Genomic DNA, 25,422 nt, shown 5'->3' with positions numbered 1-25,422 from the left:
CTCTCACCAAGGCTCTTCTCCCACGATTGCTCAGTTTGGCTGGACGGCCAAGTCTATGTAGACTTCTGGTGGTCCCAAACTTCTTCCATTTAAGGATTAGGGAGGCCACTGTGCTCTTAGGAACCTTGAGTAATGCAGAAATTATTTTGTAACCTTGGCCAGATCTGTGCCTTGCCACAATTCTGTCTCTGAGCTCCTTGGGCAGTTCCTTTGAGCTCATGATTCTCATTTGGTCTGACATGCACTGTGAGCTGTGAGGTCTTATATAGACAGGTGTGTGCCTTTCCAAATCAAGTCCTATTTACGCACCCCTGGGCCTGTGTCGCGCTGCGTTGTACATGCGGGAGCTTACCCGGAGCCGGATCTCTTGAGGGTTGTAGTCTCGTGGCGGTGATCCGGTCCGTGCCCAGGGAGTCAGACTAAGTGGCGCTGTATTAGCGGTAGATGTTGGATGACTACGCCACCCGTTGAGTACAGCTAAGGAGCTGCTGCTGCAGGGCAGACCGCTGAGGCCGGTGGTAGGATTGTGCAGCGTGATAGTATAACCCCCAACGGGAGGGGTATGGCCTCAGGGCAGCCGACGTGGATGATGGGGGTAGCAGGAACCACTCAGAGACGGTACGGTGTAGTTCAGGGTCTTTACTGGTGACAACGATAGACCCTCCCGGAGTACTGGCTAGCGATTGGGGCCTGGTCAGTCCTTGAGCAGATGGGATCTCCCCTGGCCAGGCGGAGTTGTAGGCCTCCCAAACTAACGATACTCTTCTGGCTACCTTGCTAGAAGCGGGTATAAGTAGCCCACGTCCCTGAGTGTACCGTGTGGTGCTCACCCGTATGGCCGGTGACTCGGGGCCTTCTAGTAGCTTCCGCTCCACGACGGCGGTGCTGGTCCCACGCGTGTGACCGTGCCTTCGGGTTTCTTGGTCAGAGGACCTGCAATCCCCTGCCGGTCGGTTTCTGCTGCTGGATAGGAGTTAGTCCCCACAGCCTCGGACTCCGGGTCCGGTGATAACTTCTCAGTCAGGGCGAGCTCTGCAGCTGCCAGCCCCTGACTCCTTGTAGCACTGCTCCCACAGAGCTCCTGATGTTCTTTCCTATATCTGCTTCTCTTCTCTGTCTCTACTTCTTCTCTACTCCTGGCATGGACCAGGAGCTGGGCCCAGCCGGAGCCACAGCTCCCTGTCAGCCCTCCTGGCTGAACTCTTCCTCTGAACTCTCTAACCCTGCCTCAGCCCCAGGTTTATATAGGGGAAGTTCTTCCCCTCCCAGGACTGGGCAGGAGGTGTGGCATGCATAGGATTCCTGACCAAGAGACCTCCCACCTGCTCTCAGACATAACATTGCTGTTACTGTGGAAACCAGACCCCTGGGGTGCCACATTCCCCCCTAGTGAAATTTAGTACTCCGGGACTAAACATATTTTTAGAAAAACATAACAAGGTATAAACAATAATAATACAATAAGAAAAACACATAAAGATGGTTACGGCGTGTCCACAACCGGGTGCAGTTTTGAAGAAAAGCAAGGTGTCCATTTCACCAAAACAGGGAGACGTAACCAGGTAGGGGTCTGTCCTGCCCCGAGTCCTTAACAGTCTTTAGTACATTCCTGGGTTACGCTCCAACCATGTACAAAGGATTCCCGGCAAATCCACCAAAGACTCCCATAAATTACTAGAAACACATAATTATTTACAGGATATGGCCGCTCTCAGTCCTCGGCCAGTGGGGATAAGGAATGGCTGCTCACAGTCCTCAGCCTGGTTTAAGATAGGGGCACATGGGGAACAATTCACTAATCCCAACGGAGACCATATTTTAATTAGCAGCAGTCCTTGTACCCTTACGGGTAACTATTTACAGCTCTTTATTCACGCTACTTCCCTTCAGTAGCTATGTCCTCTTTGTGCTCCCTCCTGAGGGTAGTCCTCAGACCCGTCCGGGTCCTCTTGGCTTTCCTCGTATTGGTAGTACTGCAGCTCCTCCTCGGTTAGCTGGGTTAGTATCTCTGCGACAGTCCTCCTCTCAGGTGGCCAGGACTTTACCTCCCTTTGGGCTGCCCCGGTTAATTGGGCCACCAGGATGCTCACTTTTTGCTCCCCTGTGAGGGGATACACCTGGAAGAGGCTATCCAGCTTTTCTCTAAAGTCATGCAGGGTATGTGACTCCCCTGAGTACTGGGGTAGCCAGGCTGCCCCCGGGATATAGGGCATGGTGAAAGGCATGACCGCAACAGCGGTGGCGCTGGCGGGGGTTGAAGCGGTGAAGCTCTCCTCCGTATCCGGCATCCTTCTCCCCCCTAGTGGACCGTGGCCTACTTTGCGATGATCCTCTTCCGTAGGCCGCGGCTCCGCAGTGGATCGTCAGGGTTGAGGACCTTCCGTCGCGCTCCTGTGACGTCGGCGTCTGCTGGGCTCCTTCCAGGACCTTACGCAACGTCCGGACGTGAGGCGGGGCTTTAGTTCTCGCGCGCTTTCGGAGTCCACGCCCCTCTTCTTCCCGCGCGGCGTCCTCAAGATGGCGTCCAATGGCGGGAAAACTCCACGTATGGCGGGAAGAAGGCCGAAGATGGCGCCGGATGGCGGGAAAACTCCACCGATGGCGGGAAGGAAGCGGAAGATGGCGCCGGATGGCGGGAATCTTCACCACAGGTAAGTTTGAACAGTCTTTTTCAGGCACGCAGTATCCGGTGGTTGCGGGCACGAAATCCTGCCGACTACGCCAAAAGTTGACGCGCCCCTGGGCCTGTGTCGCGCTGCGTTGCGCATGCGGGAGCTTACCCGGAGCCGGATCTCTTGAGGGTTGTAGTCTCGTGGCGGTGATCCGGTCCGTGCCCAGGGAGTCAGACTAAGTGGCGCTGTATTAGCGGTAGATGTTCGACGACTACGCCACCCGTTGAGTACAGCTAAGGAGCTGCTGCTGCAGGGCAGACCACTGAGGCCGGTGGTAGGATTGTGCAGCGTGATAGTATAACCCCCAACGGGAGGGGTATGGCCTCAGGGCAGTCGACGTGGATGATGGGGGTAGCAGGAACCACTCAGAGACGGTACGGTGTAGTTCAGGGTCTTTACTGGTGACAACGATAGACCCTCCCGGAGTACTGGCTAGCGATTGGGGCCTGGTCAGTCCTTGAGCAGATGGGATCTCCCCTGGCCAGGCGGAGTTGTAGGCCTCCCAAACTAACGATACTCTTCTGGCTACCTTGCTAGAAGCGGGTATAAGTAGCCCACGTCCCTGAGTGTACCGGGTGGGGCTCACCCGTATGGCCGGTGACTCGGGGCCTTCTAGTAGCTTCCGCTCCACGACGGCGGTGCTGGTCCCACGCGTGTGACCGTGCCTTCGGGTTTCTTGGCCAGAGGACCTGCAATCCCCTGCCGTTCGGTTTCTGCTGCTGGATAGGAGTTAGTCCCCACAGCCTCGGACTCCGGGTCCGGTGATAACTTCTCAGTCAGGGCGAGCTCTGCAGCTGCCAGCCCCTGACTCCTTGTAGCACTGCTCCCACAGAGCTCCTGATGTTCTTTCCTATATCTGCTTCTCTTCTCTGTCTCTACTTCTTCTCTACTCCTGGCATGGACCAGGAGCTGGGCCCAGCTGGAGCCACAGCTCCCTGTCAGCCCTCCTGGCTGAACTCTCCCTCTGAACTCTCTAACCCTGCCTCAGCCCCAGGTTTATATAGGGGAAGTTCTTCCCCTCCCAGGACTGGGCAGGAGGTGTGGCATGCATAGGATTCCTGACCAAGAGACCTCCCACCTGCTCTCAGACATAACATTGCTGTTACTGTGGAAACCAGACCCCTGGGGTGCCACACTATCAGTTTAATTAAACACAGCTGGACACAATGAAGGAGTAGAACCATCTCAAGGAGGATCACAATGTAATGGACAGCGTGAGACTTAAATATGAGTGTCTGAGCAAAGGGTCTGAATTCTTATGATCTTGTGATATTTCAGTTTTTTTCTTTTTTAATAAATTTGCAAAAATTTCTATATTTCTGTTTTTTTCAGTCAAGATGGGGTGCAGAGTGTACTTTAATGAGAAAAAAGAATGAACTTTTTAGAATTTACAAAATGGCTGCAATGAAACAAAGAGTGAAACATTTAAAGGGGTCTGAATACTTTCCGTACCCACTGTATATATTTATTCAGGATGTGGGGGGGGGCGCGGTCCCGGGCCCATCAGACTATAGTTACCCAACTGTATGTACATATATATACAATATTCATTTTTTAGAGTTAGGCATATAACAATTTTTAACAACTGCATACCAATTCCGTCTTGTTTCAATGGCACTCTCATACATATACAGCGATGGGTGACATTGATGCCTGTTCCCCAGATAGCACATTTTAATCCCCCAACTGGGGTTATAAAATCCTTGGGGATTAATTTCATAGTGCTTTTATGAATTTTTTTTTATATAGTACTGTCCACACTGAGTATTTAATTCTCCCCTCTTTTCCTTCCTTTTTTTACTGTCCCATTTTACCATTCTTATTTGAATAAAAATTAATGAAAAACTAAAAATAAATACAATTGTTCACATCCCCCACTCACCAACAGCGCTTCCGGCTGGAACATCACTCCGGACGGGCACAGGAGAGGGGCAGATTCGGGATGTTGCTCCCGCAACATTTCCACCTTGCCAGAGGACCCTATCATAGTCATTACCATGGAGTGGGAGCTGGAGGACTGCTAACAAAATTGTATTCATCTGAATGCTGGAACCAACGGTGCTGTACATACCTAGTACAAATGAACTCAGCTGTCTCCCTGCGGTGGATCAGGGGATACCTTGTGTAATATTAAAGATTTTCCTGCAAAAATTGCTGAATATTCACAATTATTTTCTATTAGTCATTATTATAGGTGGAGATTGTCTTACTGACCCCACAGCCCTGGTGAGAAGGGTGGTCTCTAGAATACAGAAGGTCTTATTATGTCACAGTGGGGATTGACCCCTGGACTCCCCAGGACGCCCAGCACCGAATCCAATTGGTTCCTGTGCATAAAACTTAGGTCGAGCCACATTTAGGTAAAAGGGTCCGAGTCTATGGATAAAATCTATGGATCAGAACATGTTTTTCCTACATTGACCATCATTTTTAGGTGTAACAGAATCACTGGTCCTCTCCTCCACTTTTGGCCGAAGTCTGGAGGATTACTGGGACACATGGAACAGATGTTCTCCTGTTTGTAGCCCACCCATCAGACATGTATGTCGTAAACAACTGACACCCCATAAATGTCAGGAGGACTCTATTAAATACAAAGGGACATTAATCAATTTAAAAGTTTTATTTTTAAATTAAGAATTGCATGGAAGGACGAGGAGATGTTCTTGGAGGAACCTCCTTCTTCAGCAGATGTTCCTTGCTGGTCAGGAGGCCACATGTAGATGGTGCCAGTCCTTCCATACAGGTACAGCATTGATGGTGGATGTGCTGTACTTTCCTCAGGGTGCTAGACGTGGCGGTTTTCTGCCCTCGCGATGTTTATGGAGCCGCGGTGACAGACACCAAATAAGCAGCTTTCTCGGATGGAGTGAGCAGCCCTGGATAGTCCACGCCGGCAGGATGAGATCACCCGGCGGAAGAGAGAACCTATGAGAAGAGACGTAACACTGATGTCAGTAACAGGACTCCATATCAGAGGACACGGCTGTGCGGTCACTGTGGCCGGACGGCAGAGGAATCATCCATACACAGGTACGGGGGGATTGTCCGCCATCATACATGTGACAATCCCACCACTGACTGATCTGCTCCACGGCCGACACCACACAACATGGGGCTTATTGTCACACTCACCTCTTCTCCTTTCCCCTTCTTCTTCTCTCTCTGGTTTTTGTTGTTTTTTCGGTTTTCTTTTCCCCTGAACTGGAAATTCGAATAAAAAACAAGAAAAAGATGTTGATTATAAACTCCTAAGAGATGAGCTTTGTATGGTTCTATAGGATGGTGTTATTCTCGTGGCTTGTAGCCCTGGTAATCGATTATTGTCCCATAATGGGGGAAATATGTCACACATACATAACATCAGCAGAGGGGTGAGAATTAGATTACCCAGAGAACTGATTAATATGAAACCTGCCATGTGGGGTCTCGACAAGGAGCTATGTCCCTTCTTACCATGACATTACTTGTAATGTGCCGCAGTGTTGCCTTATAATCAGTTACAAAAACCTCAGTGTAACATTGAGGCCATAAAGGGGTCAGTATGGGCCATATGGGGCCGTGGGCGCAGGATTCGGGTCAGTTTGGCAGAAGACTGAACGGCCCCTTAGAACTTTTAACGCATAAAAGAATGGAGATTTTTACAGAATGAACTGCTCATCGCTTTATAGGGAGAAAAAAGTAGTAATTTTCTGATCCTTTATGTGCACGTTCACATTACATGTTTTGACCACAAACTGTGATAGGATGTCATATAGACCTGTACACACCTGACAATGGGGAGGACTCGCTGTAATTAGCAGTGAAACACTGCTTGTCTCCATCAGGTTTAGAAGGGGAAGATTCTTGCTGCCTGTTTGGTAGAAGAAAAACATAAATTACAAGCGAAAACAATACAAAATGGACGAACACCCGTCTGCAAGGCCGGTTAGGACATTTGGATAACATGGAGGAGGCACCCTGCTCAGGACCCACTTCTATCACTAAGAATGGAGAATCGCTAGTAATATTGGCCTGTAATGAACTGGAAATGATTGACTGGTTGCAATGATCGGCTGTTATCGCCGGCGTTATCACAAGCCAGAACCACAGTGATCATCAATCATGGGGTGGTGGCGCTGGATATAGTGCTGAGTTACACTTATCTTACAGTTGATCTTCTGATATATCAGATCCAAACCCGATAATAATAATTTACTCACATGTCTGAGTGTTTTGCACTCTCTGGGGAATACACTGGAGGTGGCTTCAGTTCTTCATCGTTCATCACCCTGGTATTGGTGGAACAGAGCTAAAACATAGAGAAAAATAAAATAAATATATATTTAAACTTTATTTTAATTATAAGTTTTATAGATCTTACCGGTCACACTTACTTTAGAAAGCCTTTGAGACGATGATATAAAGTTCAGGCTTTCTGGCCAGTTATTATCCTCGCTTGTGTCCCCCTCATCTGAATCAATAAGTTCGTAATTGCTACATTGAGCTGAAAAGCACAAGTGTTATTAGAGATTATTAGTATGAGACCCGATCACGGAAAGTCACCATTTTATCACTAAAAATGATTGGGACTGATTGTCACAAAATATGAAAGACAAGACACACAAAAGCTTTCTGCAGATGACGTCTCCTTCTACTTACGGTCAAAGTAGCCAGTGTCCTCTTCTGACTCAAAGTTAGGAATGAAATGTGGCTCTTTACTTAGAAGACTGTCAAAGTCTATGCCACATAGGAATGGATGCATTTTGATCTCTTTCGCTCCTCCTGGGAAAGGAAGACAATAAAAAGTGATCTAGACATTATCAGATAGACAGCTCCATATCTGAACAGTTTATGTTACTCTGAACTAAAGACGTAACAGAGCTGATGTGAAGAAAAGTTGCTGAAAGTAAAGCAGAAAACCTCAGTGCTGATCCTCAGGGGTGTGATCATTTGTCTGCTCACAGATGTGTAATAATTCATTATTAATACTATTATATACATTACCTGTCCCAAGTCTATGTGCCGGATCTTTTCTGAGCAGCTCAGTGATGATGTCCTGAGCATCAGGTGGAGGAGTGCGATTATCAAATGTCCAAGTTATCTCATCTGTTATATTAAAAGAAAATGTTACAGAAAATAAAACCTCTTCATTTACTTTATTAAAACAAAAATCTTTTGGATTAACACAACAAGTAACTAAACCACAGAACCAATCTAAGCAAATAACAATGACACCACTCCGCATTCAGATTATTTTACTTACCCCTTAATATACTGCAGTAAGTGTCATATTTGGAATCCCCATGAAATGGTACACGGAATAGAAGGAATTCGTGTAGGATGATCCCTACCGACCACCAGTCCACAGGCCGCCCATAGCCTTCCTGTAAGATGACTTCAGGGGCGATGTATTCAGGGGAGCCAGCAATCTGGAAAGCAACAGAAGAAGGAGATGAGGAGCTGAGAAAATAATTGTGACGAATAACATCAGAGGAAAACGTTTTCTAGATGAGAAGATATCAGAGAAGAAGAAATAGATGAGAAGAGTAAAGAACAAGATCCTGTAAGTAAAGCCGACCTCATCATCACGGAACTCTCTGGTGACGTCCTCGGTTGGAGCCTTGTAGGTTTCTGATGTTGGTCTCATGAGGCCGAGTTTGGAAAGTCCGAAGTCCGTGACTTTAATATGACCAGATGCCGATACCAGGAGGCTGTGAAAAAACAGACGGTGTCAGCCCCAAGTAATAACCCATAGACTTTATGACAATCTCCTAGAGGGGGCACTTACTTCTCAGGCTTCAGGTCTCGGTGCACCACACCAAAGCTGTGCAGGTATTCCACAGCCAGGACTGTTTCTGCAATGTACTTTCGGGCCAAGGGGACAGGTAAAGGTCCATAGATGTTCATAAGACTGCCACAGTCTCCTCCTACAGGAGAAAGCAAATATGACAGGAGAGGGTTTGTTACAATGTAAATTACACCTGATGCGTGTAAATGAGAAATAAGCGGAGACATTGGGGCAGGATGTCACACATAGAGATATACTGTGTAATAATGCAAAAGAAAAACAATGGAGCGTACCCTACTAGTAACTAGGACTGCGCTGAATGTCTATGAAGCAAAACCACAAATGTGCAAAAGCTGCAGAAATAAGTGCAAGGAAACAACGTCCCATATAAAAATGTGAAGCTATACTATGTATATAGATGTGTATGTGCAGTGTGTGTGTATATAGCTGTGTATGTGCAGTATATGTGTATATAGCTGTGTATGTGCAGTAAATGTGTATATAGCTGTGTATGTGCAGTGTGTGTGTATATAGCTGTGTATGTGCAGTATATGTGTATATAGCTGTGTATGTGCAGTGTGTGTGTATATAGCTGTGTATGTGCAGTATATGTGTATATAGCTGTGTATGTTCAGTATATGTGTATATAGCTGTGTATGTGCAGTATATGTGTATATAGATGTGTATGTGCAGTATATGTGTATATAGCTGTGTATGTGCAGTATATGTGTATATAGCTGTGTATGTGCAGTGTGTGTGTATATAGCTGTGTATGTGCAGTGTGTGTGTATATAGCTGTGTATGTGCAGTATATGTGTATATAGCTGTGTATGTGCAGTGTGTGTGTATATAGCTGTGTATGTGCAGTATATGTGTATATAGCTGTGTATGTGCAGTATATGTGTATATAGCTGTGTATGTGCAGTATATGTGTATATAGCTGTGTATGTGCAGTGTGTGTGTATATAGCTGTGTATGTGCAGTATATGTGTATATAGCTGTGTATGTGCAGTATATGTGTATATAGCTGTGTATGTGCAGTATATGTGTATATAGATGTGTATGTGCAGTATATGTGTATATAGCTGTGTATGTGCAGTATATGTGTATATAGCTGTGTATGTGCAGTGTGTGTGTATATAGCTGTGTATGTGCAGTGTGTGTGTATATAGCTGTGTATGTGCAGTATATGTGTATATAGCTGTGTATGTGCAGTGTGTGTGTATATAGCTGTGTATGTGCAGTATATGTGTATATAGCTGTGTATGTGCAGTATATGTGTATATAGCTGTGTATGTGCAGTGTGTGTGTATATAGCTGTGTATGTGCAGTATATGTGTATATAGATGTGTATGTGCAGTGTGTGTGTATATAGATGTGTATGTGCAGTATATGTGTATATAGCTGTGTATGTGCAGTATATGTGTATATAGCTGTCTATGTGCAGTGTGTGTGTATATAGCTGTGTATGTGCAGTATATGTGTATATAGCTGTGTATGTGCAGTATATGTGTATATAGATGTGTATGTGCAGTGTGTGTGTATATAGATGTGTATGTGCAGTATATGTGTATATAGCTGTGTATGTGCAGTATATGTGTATATAGATGTGTATGTGCAGTGTGTATATAGCTGTGTATGTGCAGTATATGTGTATATAGCTGTGTATGTGCAGTATATGTGTATATAGCTGTGTATGTGCAGTATATGTGTATATAGCTGTGTATGTGCAGTATATGTGTATATAGCTGTGTATGTGCAGTATATGTGTATATAGCTGTGTATGTGCAGTATATGTGTATATAGATGTGTATGTGCAGTATATGTGTATATAGCTGTGTATGTGCAGTATATGTGTATATAGCTGTGTATGTGCAGTGTGTGTGTATATAGCTGTGTATGTGCAGTGTGTGTGTATATAGCTGTGTATGTGCAGTGTGTGTGTATATAGCTGTGTATGTGCAGTATATGTGTATATAGTTGTGTATGTGCAATATATGTGTATATAGCTGTGTATGTGCAGTGTGTGTGTATATAGCTGTGTATGTGCAGTATATGTGTATATAGCTGTGTATGTGCAGTGTGTGTGTATATAGCTGTGTATGTGCAGTATATGTGTATATAGCTGTGTATGTGCAGTATATGTGTATATAGCTGTGTATGTGCAGTGTGTGTGTCATGACATGATTATATTTAAATATGTCCTTTTTTTTTTTTTAAATAAATGTGTATTGTTGTTTATGAGAAAACAATAAGGCATCCCCTAAAAATAAGCCCTAACCCATCTTTTGGAGCAAAAAATTGATATAAGACCCTGTCTTATTTTTTGGAAAAACCCTGTACAAACTGTAAAAATTCAGTCAAACCCTCCTTTATCTATAGTGAAAATTTCTGCCACATAATCATTTTTCTGGCCTGTTGTTAACAGATAACTTATAGTAAAAGCAGTGTGGACATGTAACCATCTATGTGGTCACATTCTGCTTATGGAGAAGGTCCTAGAGATGAGCAGACCAGCGCTGGATATAGATACGATGGATATGTCCTACCTGGTACATACTCCATGACCATGCACAGATGACGTGTAGTTGGAAAGGAGCACAACATGGAGGCCACGAAGGGACAATCTGCGAATGTTAGGATGTCCCTCTCTAGAAAGGCCCGTTCAAGTCTTACTGGATCTTTCAGCTTCTGCTTGTCCAGTTTCTTCATGGCGTATAACTGTTTGGAGTCTTTTTGGCGCACTAAGTGGACGGTTCTGAAGAGGAAGAAAATCGGTGGTTTATAATGTATTCTTACTAACAGTCTGTCTATAGACCTCATCACATCTCCTGTACTAATGGTGAATACTAGATGAGCTGCCGTCGCTACATAGATGATCTCCACTGGGAGGTCCTCATCCATGCCCCATCGTAAATGAATTAAATAATGACAATTAGATGTGCACAGAAGAGATGAGAGAATAAAATACAATGGATTAGAATTCTACTCAAATTTTACATATATCCGCATTGGCCAAAATGGCGAAATTTTTGTAATTCTCTTCCTCATGGATTCGGCAAAATGGTGACCGTTTGGCTACTATTTTCTAAACCTTAAAAGTCCGTCAAAATGTTAAAAAATAAACAAACTCTTACACTTACCTCTCTGGCTCCTCTATCTCAACCTTTTGGTCCTCACTGTACTTTCAAATCTGCTGCCAGTGCTGAAGAACAAGAAAATGTCTAAGGCTGAGACAGGACTTCTGGCATTGATGACGTCTAGGAAGATTCTGCACAAACGCATAAAAGGTCATGGTGGCATGACATTGCAAATCTTCCTGCTCTTGCATAGAATCCTCCTGGACCTTCTCCAAGCTAGAAGTTCTGGCCCAGCGTGAGCGGCAGCAATCTGAAGACGCGGTGAGGATCGGACAGATGAGGCTGAGAAGCGGAGGGGTCGGAGAGCTGAGCAGTAAGGTCAGTATGAGTATTTTTTCCATTTTGTACATCTTACATTTATTAAGATCTGGGGTCTGGAGAGAACCCAGAGCGTAATAAGAGATATTACATTTGCCGAGTGATAACTTCTACGTCAATCACATTTCCCAGGAAAGTCTGCACGAAAGGCGAATGTGAATTATGCCAGATCCGCTCTTCTCTAGAGAACAGGGATGTGGACTCCAATAATTCCTCTATGGTAACACTGTACGGGCACAGAGACAGAGGGATCGTCATAAGGAGCCCTAGAAACCGAATATTATGCCGACATCAAGCTCACCCAAAAGCTCCACAGCTGAACTGTTTGATCTGTTTGTAGTCGCTCTTACAAGGATTTCTCCCTGGGTTCAATGATCCGATCAAGGCCTAGAAATAATAAGAAATGGCATTAAAGCATAAAATCTGCAGAAAGATAACATCTGTGGATGCCGGACCCCCACAGACAACATTATGTATATGGGATATCCCCCATACACAGACATCACTGTACTGCAGGGGAGGAGACAGGAGATCACATAGCGGGGGCAGGAATAATAATGCCGCCATCACACACAATAGATCTGATCTACAAGAAGAATAGGGATATCCCCTTGTCATATGGGGGATAATATTATATGTGTAATTCACCCCCGTTACCTGATCATACACAGACGTCTCCGCTGATACTTACACTGACAGATTCCTGGACCTCGGGGGTCTCACATATTCCACCGTCAGTAATTGCCGGCACAGATATTCCTATAATAATGAGGAAACGTTTTGTATTAGACGATATCAGTACATAATATATAACATCCATATAAAGAAGGAGATGAGACGGGCTCTGTACACGGTGTAATACTGGTATATGGGATTCTGCACACAACGTATATATTTATGGCTCCTCCATAGATGGATATTCTGGACCATAAATGGCCATTGTTCAGGATCTGATTCATCCTAGAACAATTACATGATCGGGGACCTAGGAGCCTCCTTGTACATGATGGAGAAGAGCACAGAGGAGAGAAGCGGAATTACCTGCGCCCCCTCCATTATAGTCTATAAGGGGCTCCGGAGCCGTCACCGGCCTCATACAGAGGATGGAGAGTAAATCTACATGTTCTCTGCCGTTCTCTATAATATCTCGATATGTGAATGTAAGAATATTAGATGATTGCTCACCTTCCATCAGATCAGTGTTCAGCCCCTGCTGACTGGTATTAGGGTCCGGGATAGTCAGGTTTTCCCCCTCTTCAGAGTCACCTTCTGATGTTTCCTGTTCGTCACAATATGTACAATTAATGTATCATTTCACAAATACTAAATCACCGTATACAGTCCGTCCTCGACTTAGAAACATCTGACTTACAAACGACTCCAAGATACAAAGGGTTGATGATGAAAAAAAAAGCTAATCTTCACCACTCTCCTCTCCGGCCGCCCCGCTGCTCACCACCTATCGTCCAGTCCTCTTCTTTCCAATGTCATGTGCTACTTCTCCGGTCTCTTCACTATAGTGCAGGACTTCTGGCCACATTCAGGACCCAGATTTCACTGCTCATCATAAGGTCATAAGGACGAGACGGGAAGTCCTGCCCCATAGTGAAGAGGCTGGAAATGTGGCACACTATGATGGAATAAGAGGACCGGGTGGCGGACAGCGAGCAAAATATTATTGTTTTTTTTTACTCTTTCCATTTTACATTCAAATTTGGGTTACAAACAAAACTATAGGATATATCTAGTTCATAACCCAAGGACGGCCTGTACATAAGGCAGGAAGGACTAAACCTGGATCTATGGGATAATCTCATTACTGGACGGACTCTACATAAGGCACGAAGTACTAAACCTGGATCTATGGGACAATCTCAGTATTGGACGGACTATACATGGCCGCTCCCTCCAGAAAATCAACATGAATATATAAGGGACTTGTATCTACAACTGTTCTCTAATAACTTGTATTGTCAGAACTGCAGCATTTAGAAGAATGAAGATTGTGATGATGAAGTGAGACAGAGGTGGAAACACAACCTCTGCATCGCTGAGTACAGAATGTCACTACAGAGGGTTGAGCTGCAGAGACAGGCTGCCATAGAACATCCTGCGCCTCTGACATCATAAATCTGCCACTCTGCTATTTGACGGCTAATCTGGAGAAGATTAGACCAGGACGTGTGATATAGAAAGTGATGGATCCTTACCAGACGCTCCAGTGAGCCGGCCGGACGCTCCAGTACATACAGGACATTTTGTGCCAGTTGTATAATAAAGGCCAATTCTCCACTTGTGGATTTTTCTTCAGCCTATAAAGATGGAAATAAATAGAAAAGGAAAATCATGAGAGAACATGGAGGAGGCCGATTATGTCACCACTTTACTCCTGCGATCTGCTCTACAATTACTACATATCTAGTGACTTAGTGCCGGTTATATATTATATTATTATCGGCCTAAAGAACTATTTTATGTGAATAAACTTATATTCTGTTATTATAACTTTTCGATGTTTTATGCAGATTTCTGCCACTTACCTGTTGCACCAATGTCCTGATGTTCTTCTGTAAATGCTCAAGATATGCTGAGCTTATACGACCTTGCTGATATTTGGTCAGGCAGTCTCTCAACAGCTCCATAACCAGCCGGTAAGTGAAGCTGAGGACGCCATCGGGTAGCGGCAGCACAATGTCAGGGGCATAGGTGGTAAGAATCCCCTGCAGCAGTGCCAACACCTGAAAATTGTCTGAAGGAATTTCAGACATTTCAAATAAATCCAAATAAATCCAAATCGCAGTCAGTAAATCACTAGCTATGTAGCTAATCACCAACAACAATGACACCGGAATGTCAAAGTGACACTGGAGCTGTAAACACTGGCACAAGTAATGGTGGTGCATTATGATGTCATAATATCATCACGGAATGTTGAGATGTTACCATATATGGAGCTTCTCTCCATAAAAGGAAGTTGCCTAGCAACACAAGCAGCAACTCTATAGGCTGTCGGCAGTGAGCATTGTCAGAGGTAAAAATAAAGCAAGTGTCAGAGGCAAGCATTAATAAGTTATTAAAAAAAGCCCTGCATCCACTCCTATGTCACTAGGTAAAAAAATAATGACTCTACTTCTTTGGTGAATTATAACCCCCAGAATGCCCTGGAAGCTTCAGAAATTCAAGAAATGCTGTGAGTTGTGGTTCTCTCCAAAGGCAAAAGGATTGTAGTCAACCACATGTGACATAAATGGCCCCTATGGGATCTTCAAGGGTTTGTTCAGCGCCGCTTACTTCCATACTGGGAGGTGACATCACGTCTACAGATACATGATGGGACGGTGTAAGTGTGGCCGCCATCATGCCTGTGACTTGGTAGGTTCCTCAGACGGCAGCTCACTCACCTCCCAATGTGGAAGGAAGCGGCCGGAGAACACTTTTAATCTATAAAAGAAATAAAGATTCCACCAAATCCGTGTAGAATATTTTTTGTTCTTTTCACTACACAAAAAAAAAATGATGAAAACGTCTCATGTACCGCGCACTGTTACCCATAAATATTGTAGCTCGTTCCATTAAAAAAAGCTCTTGCCTAAATCTAAGCAGAAAAATGAAAGTTATGGGTCAATGATTAAAAAAGCAAAATAAACTGGATATCTGTGTAATTGTATCAACCTGCAGAATAAAGATAATTTGTCTACAGTGAGCGGCAAAAAAAAGGAAAATAAAAAAGTGATGGAAGATTTATTTATTTATTCATCGTCACTCATATCATACCATTAAAAAATAAAGAAACTGTAGTGGTGGTGAATTCTGATGTCATAATAGCGGTGATGTCATCATGGAATCTTGTGATGGAATCTTATATGGAGCTTCTCACCTTATAAGGAAGTTGCCTAGCAACAGTGAAGATGGTAAAACCATAGGGTGAGCATCAGTGCTTGTATGTAAGAGGGAGCTGTGGGCACCGGGCTCTTCTCATCAGTGAGGGGATTTATAAATATATTTATTAATATCTGTATACACAATAAAAATCATAATTACGTATTTATAAGAAATCCGGATTCAGGATCTAAAAGAAATATCTTTACTGTGGGTCCACGGACTGAAAGTCAGAAGCCCACGCCTCACCACCCCCCAACTTCCCAAGATGGGGGTCTCTACAAATATGACCCTGCCTGCACTCCTTATTAAAGAAATAGAAGAACTGGGAGGACTATTGAGTTACACCTTAGATATAGACAAAACTGAGACCTTATTATTAAGAAGCCCTTCAAAGCCACTATGGACAAAGAGATTCCAGTTCTGCTGGATTGAAACAGCGCTGAAATATTTGGGGATATACAGTGACATGTTAAAGTTTGGGCCACCCCCGGTCAAAATTAATGTTATAGTGAACAGCTAAGCAAGTTGAAGATGAATTGATCTCTAAAAGGCCTAAAGTTAAAGATGACGCATTTCCTTTGTATTTTAGGCAATATATATATATATATATATTGAAGTTGAAAAGAGGATGGCTTCTAAAAATGATAATGATCCTAAGCACATGTCACAATCCACAATAGACTTCAAAAGGAGCAAGCTGAAGGTTTTACAATGGCCCTCACAGTCCTCTGATCTGAACATCATTGAAAATCTTTGGCTCAACCTCAAAATAGCAGTGCATGCAAGACAACCCAGGAATCTCACAGAACTGGAGTAAGGCTATGTGCCCATGATGCAGAAATGCTCCGGATTTTTTCCTGAGCATTTCTGCATCTCCCTGGCAGAAAAAACGCATGCGGATTGTACATGCGGATTGTACATGCGTTTGTTCTGCCAGGGACAAGCGTATGTCCCGCTTTTTTCACATGCGATTTCGCATGCGGAGTAATAAGCGCTTTTCCAACCAATTTTAGCATCACTTGGAAAAGTACTTGACAACTTGGTCACACTATATAAATCTATGCAACCGTCATGAATTTATATAGTGTGACCAAGTAATAGTTAAAAAGAATGGTAAAAAAGTAAACATTATACTTACCTTCTGATGGCCCCCGGTCTCCTTCTCCGGTGCGTCCAGTGTGTTTGGCAGCTCACAGTGGTCTAAAAGGACCTTTCATGACGTCATTTAGTCATGTGACAGGTCACGCGACCGCCGACGTCAGCGGTCACGTGACCCTTCACATGACTAAATGACGTCATGGAAGGTCCTTTTAGACCATTGCGAGCCGCCGGGGACCCAGGACACACCGCTAAGGAGACAGGGGGCCATCAGAAGGTGAGTATAATGTTTTATTTTTTATTTTAAATTCTTTTTTTTTGCAGGTACCATGGTACCCAGGTCTGGATGAGAGTCTCCTCTTCTCCAGAACAGGGTACCATCCGCACATTGAGTCGCTTAATATCCTCATGTGCACATGTAGTCATGTGGATATTATACGATTCAATTCAAGTCAATGGCGGTACGCAAAATTAATGGTAGTGCTGCGGATTTTTCCGCAATGATAATCCGCAGCAGAAATTTCCACAGCACGTGCATAGCACATGCGGATTATCATTTGGGAACATTGCAGACCTTCTACCAAGCGTTTTTTAAGCATTTCCGCGGCGGAATTGCAGCTGTGGAAACGCTTAAAAAACGCATCGTGGGCACACAGCCTTATAATCCAAGGAAGAATGGATGAAAATCCCTCAAATAAGAATTGAAAGACTTTTGTCTGGTTACAAAATGCGTTTACAAGCTGTGATACTTGCAAAAGGGGGCGCTACTAGGTACTAACCACACAAGGCGCCCAAATTGACGAAATTATGGCAAAATATCCAAATATAAGCCAGTTATATCACATCTGTCATCATCATTAATCTAACAAAACAAGACTGGGACCCCAAATCATTCAATGGCTTTCCAAAGTGAATATAATGAAAGGACAAGTATCCTTGAATGATACATTTCTCCATGCCCTTATAGACAATACTAAACACAAACTCCAATGACAAAATATGGAATATGGATGATCCAAATCTAACTCATTCAAACATATTGGATTCTTTAGTTCAAGCACAAAAATATCTTCAATCATCCAGGTATCTAGAAAAGAGGCTAAAAGTTTGTCCCAGGTCGTACCGGACCCCCTCAAGGGGATATAGAATGGGACTATACACAACAAATAACTCCAAAAGCAAATCTTTATCATTGCTTATGGGGATGTCCAAGTATCCAAACTTTCATTTGCAATGACACACTTAACTAATTTTGTACCACAAGGTCATCTATGGTTCTATCTTTTGTTACATGAACCCAGAAATGTATCAATATAAGAAAGGGGCGAATAAATTGTTACAGGAGTGAAATCTGTTATTCACACCTAGGTCCAGAAACAACCACAGCCCTTCAAACTGTTTCTGTAAAAAATGTCATCATATCTATTCAAAACGGTCTGGGTAGAAGCTTCATTATCATTACATAAGGAAAATAAGCTTAAATATTAGAACAAATTCATAGACTGCACAAATGTTATTCAGTTTGTTTCTGTTGAAAACTGTTTTTGCTCCCACTTACTGCATAGTGCATTGCATGTTTACAATTTATTGACGCTTTTTTTATTTTAATGTTGTATTCCAATAAAAATATTTCAGGTTCTATAAAAAGAGCTTGATTATTGTATCATAATGATGATTAAAAGCCTGATGTTACCATTTAACTGCAGTAAATTTATCACTTAAGCATGAGCTATGTATGAGGGAGTTGGACTCTGGGAAATTGAGGAGTCGGACATTTCTCTTATCGACTCCACAGCCCTGCTATAAACACTGGTATAAGTAATGATGGTAAATTCATGGAATCTTGTAGTAATGTCATCATGGAATCTTGAGATGTTGCCTTATATAGAGCACCTCACCTTATAAAGAGGTTGCCTAGCAAGAAATAAGGCAGCAGTACTACAGGCTGAGCATCAGTACCAGATGCAGACATGGAGGAAAGAGCTGTGGGGGCTTTACTCCTCTGACCAGTGGGGGGATTTTTATGTTCTAAGATAAATCATTTATATCTGTTATACACAGTAAAATGTATATTATTACTAGTGATGATCAAGCACTAAAGTGCATGGGAGCTCGTTGCTCGAGTCAAGAAAATCATAATGCTTGGGTGCTCAACCCAAGTAGTGAGCCCAATGTGAGCCAATGGGAAACTTCAGCATTTTTTCGGCACCCCCCCCCCTCCCCTGGGTCTGGAGGGGGCCTATAAATTGGCCATGATATGGGAACAGCATGGGGAAGACCCCTGGAAGCATCTCTGTCTCCCAGGCCACTGCTGTGAACAATATTGTCAGAGTATTATGCCACTTTTTTACGGACTCACAATAAATCATACAATTACGAAACCAAAATGGATTTTCCAACAAAAAATGTTAAGGAACATCCTTTCCAGGGTAATGACTTATATATAAGGCAAAATAAATAACCAAAAACAAAAATGGCTCCTCCACACCTTGGGCTATGTTCACAAGTAGCGTTTTTGATGCATTTTTGCACTTTTGCATTGCTTTCAATGGTGAAAAATACATTTACTAGTAAAAGAAATTTTAACATTTTACTACCTTATCTTGTCATGTGGTGTGTGAGACATGATCGGACAAATCCTGTTATATTTATGAAGGAGGGACTGTCAAAAGTCACAAAGCCTATATTTACAAGGTCATTAGGCGGCTCTTGCTATTGATAGAGGGCCAGCAGTCTATCCTCACTATTGTTAGAGAGCCATCAGCCGGCTATGCTTTGTTGTTCCCATTATAAAGGAGTGGGTCTCCTATACTGTTATTGCATATGCAGTGACTGCAATGGCTGCCAAAAATTAGGACACACTTCAATACCCCTTTGAAGAGACGTAGAGGAGGGCCTTATTAAAAAAATGTTCCCATTATAAAGTAGTGGGTCTCCTATACTGTTATTGCATGAGCAGTGACTGCAAGGGCTTACAAAAATTTGGACGCACTCCAATGCCCCCTTTGAACAGACGTAGAAGAGGGCCACATTAAAAAAAATGTTCCCATTATTAAGGAGCGGGTCTCCAACACTGGTAATGCCTATGCACTAAGTGCAAAGGCTGTCAAAATTTAGGACGCAACCAAATACCCGTTTGAAGAGACGTAGAGGAAGTCCTCATTAAAAAAATTGTTCCCATTATTAAGGAGTGGGTCTCCTACACTGGTAATGCCCATGCACTAAGCGCATGGGCTGAAAAACATTTACCCATTGGGGGTATACATGACCATACTGTATAACATACAGAATGTTAGAGGTAGGCCTAAAAATATTTCCTACGGGCAACTTAAACACCTTTTAAAAAAATTATGTGGGTGTTGCATGATGGTCACCCTGTTGATATGGTGATGGTGGATGAGGAGAAGGAGAAGGAGGAGGGTGACATAAAACAGACAAAATCAGGAAGCGTATACCCATGTCTGGGTGTGAAGAGGTGCATGGGAATAGACCCCCCCAACAAAAAACACTGAATTTGACTTTATGTTCTGCTGCTATCATCCGGTGGTGTTGAGAAGTCTGGGTTAATCCAGCCCTTGTTCATTTTGATAATAGTCAGCCTGTCAGCATTTTCAGTTGACAGGCTGATGCACTTTTCAGTTATAATACCCCCAGTGGCACAATAAACCCGCTCTGACAAAATGCTGGCGGCAGGGTAGGCCAGGACCTCCAAGGCGTAGAGAGACAGTTCATGCCTCACGTCCAGCTTGGATACCCAATAGTTATAAGGCACAGAGGAATCACCGAAGACGTTGGTACACTTGGCAAGGTACTCCTTCAGCATCTTCCAAAACTTTCTCCTTCTTGTCAGAGTACCCCACGCATCAGGGCAGGGGCACTGGGAGGGTCTGAGAAAACTGTCCCAGACCTTTGACAGTGTTCCCCTACCTCTGCCACATCGTATTTGTGTCTCCCTCACCTGTACTCTTTGGTTGTCCAACAAACTGTGACCTTTGCTGCCAGCATTTTCAGATGGGAATTTTTTTAATAATTCTATAACAAGGGCCTTCTGGTACTGCAACATTTTATTAGACCGCTCTGCCCCGAGAAGGAGAGATAGAAAGATGTCCTTGTAGCATGGGTCTAGAAATGTGACAAACCAGTAATTATTGTTGGCCAAAATGCGTGGGTCACGGGAAAGGCAGTGGAACATAAAGTCAGCTATGTGTGCCAGACTGCCAACAGCCAAGACTTCCCTCTCCTGACCCAGAGGACCACTGTCCATGCTCTCCTCGTCCTCCTCCTTGTTCTCCCGCTCCTCAGGCCATCCACATTGAACAAACGGTATGACTGTTGTGTGCGTAGTACCGTCTGTAGTGCAGGAAAACAGCTCCTGTTCCTCCTCCTCTTCCTCATTATCACCCAATCCATGTTGAGATGAGATGAGGCTGGGCTTTGTGACATCACCTTGTATAGTTCCTTGCTCCATCTCATCGTGCTCCGCCTACAATGACTCCTCTTTAATTGTGAGCACAGAGCATTTCAGTAGACAGAGAGGCAGGATGGTGATGCTAATTATGGCGTCATCGCCGCTCATCATCTTGGTGGAGTCCTCAAAGTTTTAGAGGACGGCACAGATGTCAGACATCCATGCCCACTCATCAGCTCTAATTTGCGGAGGCTGACCTGAATACCGATGGGGATGTTGAAGCTAGAACTCAACAACTGCCACCTGCTGCTCACAAATCCTTCCCAACATATGAAAGATTGAGTTCCATCGTGTGGTGACATCGCACACGAGTCAGTGAGTTGGTATGGCTAGGGTGGGGGAAGCTGTAAGTGACTTCCTGAAATGGGCACACACGTGGCGTTCTTTCACAAGCAGGTCATGCAGATCCGTGTAGGTTTTGAGAAACCGCTGAACCACTAGATTTATCACATGGGCCAGGCATGGCATGTGTGCGAGTTTGCCAAGCCTCAGAGTCACAACCATGTTCCGGTCATTGTCAAACATGATCTTGCCTGGCTGTAAGTTCAACAGTGACAGCCACAGATCTGCCTGCTCTATTACAGATGTCAACAACTTTGCAGCGGTGTGCAGTTTGTCACCTAAGCATATCAGCTTCAGCAGTGCCTGTTGACACTTGGCCGAAGCAGTGCTATAGTGCTTCCAGTCTCCGACTGAAGTGGTCATTTCGGAGATGGAGGCTAATGAGGAGGAGTTTCAGAAGCTGTAGAATCTGAGGGCAACCCTGGTTGACCCTGGGCCCGCAATCCGTTCTGGCCACAAGCACTTGTCCACGTGCCCGTGGTTAGGTGGACCTTCCCAGTGACTGTGCTGGTAAGGGCACGTGAAATGTTCTGGGACACGTGCTTGTGTAAGGCAGGGACGGCACACCGGGAGAAATAGTGGTGGCTGAGGACCGAGTACCGAGGGGCACCCGCCGCCATGAATTTGCCGAAAGATTCTGTCTCCACGAGCCTAAAAGGCAACATTTCAAGTGCAAGCATTTGAAAAATGTGGCAGTTTAGTATTGTGGCCTGTGGGGCGTTAGCTGCATATTTGCCCTTGCATTCAAAGGACTGGGGTAGGGACAACTGAACACTGCGTTGTGACAAGGACGTGGACGTGGTTACTGATGGTGGTTGTTGCAAGTGTGCAAAAAGAGGCATCTTTGCCTGCGCCATGGACAGGGGATTGGTGTGCACGCACAACAGCAGAACAGGCAGTGGTGTCCCCCACAGAAACTGTTTCTGGACCCTAGCATTTGGTCCAATTAGTCAGGTGCTTTGCTGTCATGTGCCTGATCATGCTGGTGGTGGTCAGGCTGGTAGTTTTGCAGCCCCTGCTGATGCTGGCATGGCAGATGTTGCAAATGGCCTGTTTGGAATTAACTTGACAGTCTTTAAAAAAGTGCCAGACTATGGAAGACCTAACAGTTGGACTGGTAACTTCCCTCGTGTTGGTGTTCCGGAGAACTGTTGCCCGCCTTGTGTCTGTGGCCACCCCACTGCTTGTTCCTGCCTGTTGTGGTGCTTACACCTCCCTCCCCCTCTGTGCTGATGTCCTCGCTATGCATGTCACCTTGCCAGGTTGGTCAGTGACTTCATTGTCCACCACCTTGTCTTCCAAGTACGCACCCTGGGCCTCCTGATGACTTGCTGGCAATTGTGTCTCATCATCATCCACCTCTTGCGACAGTAATTGCATTTTCCCACCATCGCCTTCATGTGACTGTAGCTGCTCAAATACATGGGCATCGCTACATGTGATCTCCTCTTGCCCCGCTTGAAGCGCGCCGGCCGAGAGTCCTGAATCCCTAAATGGAAATGTGAACAGCTCTTCAGAGTGTCCAAGTGTGGGATCAGTTGTCTCCAGGCACTCGGCATGGGGGGAGAAAGGAGGATCAGAATGAGGAATATGCGGTCCAGGCTCACAGCTACTGAAACTGGACCATATGGAAGACAGGGTGGTGGTGGTGGCAAACTGACTGGAAACATTATCTGCTATCCAACCAACAACCTTTTCACACTGCTTTGGCTTCAATAGTGGTGTTTCGCGGCCCCCTTCAAAGTAGGGCAGGAAGGTAGGTCGACATGATATGGGTGCTTTAGTGCTCCCTCAGCAGGCATAATTTCAGCTTGCCCACGACCTCGGCCTCTGCGTGCACCATCAGCATCATGTCCTCTTTCCAGTCCCTTGCCACGTGCCTTGCCCATTTTAAATGGAGCATAATATTTGTCACGTTCCCAAAAATGTCAGGATTATTACCGCAGTAACATCGTATCACCTGAGATGGACAAGTTTCTCTGCTTCCACAATACAGCAATGCTATTAAAATCAAACAAATCTGGCTGTATGCTGCTAACAAGCAAATGGAGCAGTAAAAGTGGTGTATTATATCGCTTTTCAACCAAATAATTAGGATTAAGCGCAAAAAGAATATTAAACCTGTTATCTAAGGCTGTGGATATGAGTAACAGCAGCAGACAGAAAGTTCAATGGATTTATTGTGCTGTATACTCTCTCCACAAACTCTGCCTAACTCCTGCTATCACCAGTAATATATGCATCTGGATTAGTCCTTAGCAGGACTGTTAGTATAGATGTATATTGCTGTGGAATACCTGACTAAATCAACCGCCAATTCTCTCCGTCGCTCAGCAGCAGCTCTCCCTACTCTGCCTGTCTGAAGGGTAGACTGTGACGAGCATAGGGTCCCGGGTCTGATATAGACCTGATGACGCTGTGCGGCCAGCCAATCACTGTAATGCCACAACCAACATGGCTGCAGCATTACAGTGACGAGTGGCGAGTACCGAGCAGTTGCGAGCACGCTCGCTCATCGCTAATTATTACTCACCACCACACCCAGGTCTCTATTATAAATAACCCTGCCTGACATTAGAGAAATTCTACATTTTAAGTTAATTCTTTTTAATTCTTTCTACAAAACAGAAAAAAGAGTCGAAATCAGTGGAGCTCAGGGATGTTTAGATATTTAGCTAATTTTTTCTGAGCAAGTGACAGATCCTCTATAATCTTGGGGAATGAAACACTTGTCCTAATAAATCTCCTCCTACGTTCTCCGATCACCACCATATTTGTATTCCAAGAGCCTCAAAGCACCGGAAAGAGAAAATAACTGAAGAATCAGGCGCATTCTAATCTGTAACCATGGAGACACATAGGCTGCATAAGAGCTGTATACACTACACAAGATTTACAAATTTGTTTCATTTTTTATTTTAAGGAACCAAATAAAAAAAAATACTGTAAAAGATCTTCTACAACTAGAAATGATTCCAGGATTGTCTTTCCACTATATATACAGTATATACTCACAACACAAAGGTTAACTAATAGTTTTAATGATTTTAATAATTATTTGTAAAAATATGAGAAACATTTATATAAAAATACAACAAATGATAATAAATATTTCAATTATAAAACAAGAAATACGTCTTATAATAATATTACTCAGCGATTTATAAAAGTAACAAAATTCTTGTCGCTGCTGCTCCTGACGACCAATCAGATTTCTGATGTTTTGCCTCTTGCAGTGCGGAATCGATGGCTGGAATCTGACTGGTTGCTACGGGCAACACTTTCATTATTCTCTACACTGTATAAATAATCCTTGAACTCTCGTTGCCGATAGCAACCGATTAGAATTCAGCTTTTACATTTGTAATTTACCCGAGATAAATAAACGTGATTTCTGATTGGTCGCTAGGGGTAACAAAGACGCTACATGACAGCTGAGGCTCCGTGACAATGGCGTCTGTTACTCCAGGTACTGGATGATGGGCCGGACACAGGTGCAGCCCACCGTCACCAGCTGCTTCTCCAGCCTATAGGTGGGACACATCCTCTCATCTCACCACGCAGGACCAGGATCTCCTGTCTGATGGGGACTGAGTTCATGCTGAGGTCCACATGACCCTCCGGGTCCAAACATCCGCGGTGGAGACATCGGGCCTCGCTGATGACCGCAGGGAATCTGTTATTGTCCACATTAGAGCTGGTGGAAGGAGATGAGAGAAATCAGGACACAGC

Source organism: Phyllobates terribilis, unplaced genomic scaffold (genome assembly GCF_046119375.1).
Source record: "Phyllobates terribilis strain yellow unplaced genomic scaffold, ASM4611937v1 Scaffold_3__8_contigs__length_932513732, whole genome shotgun sequence".
Taxonomy (NCBI): domain Eukaryota; kingdom Metazoa; phylum Chordata; class Amphibia; order Anura; family Dendrobatidae; genus Phyllobates; species Phyllobates terribilis.
The sequence above is the reverse complement of the archived record's forward strand: the minus strand, read 5'-3'. Positions refer to the sequence as shown.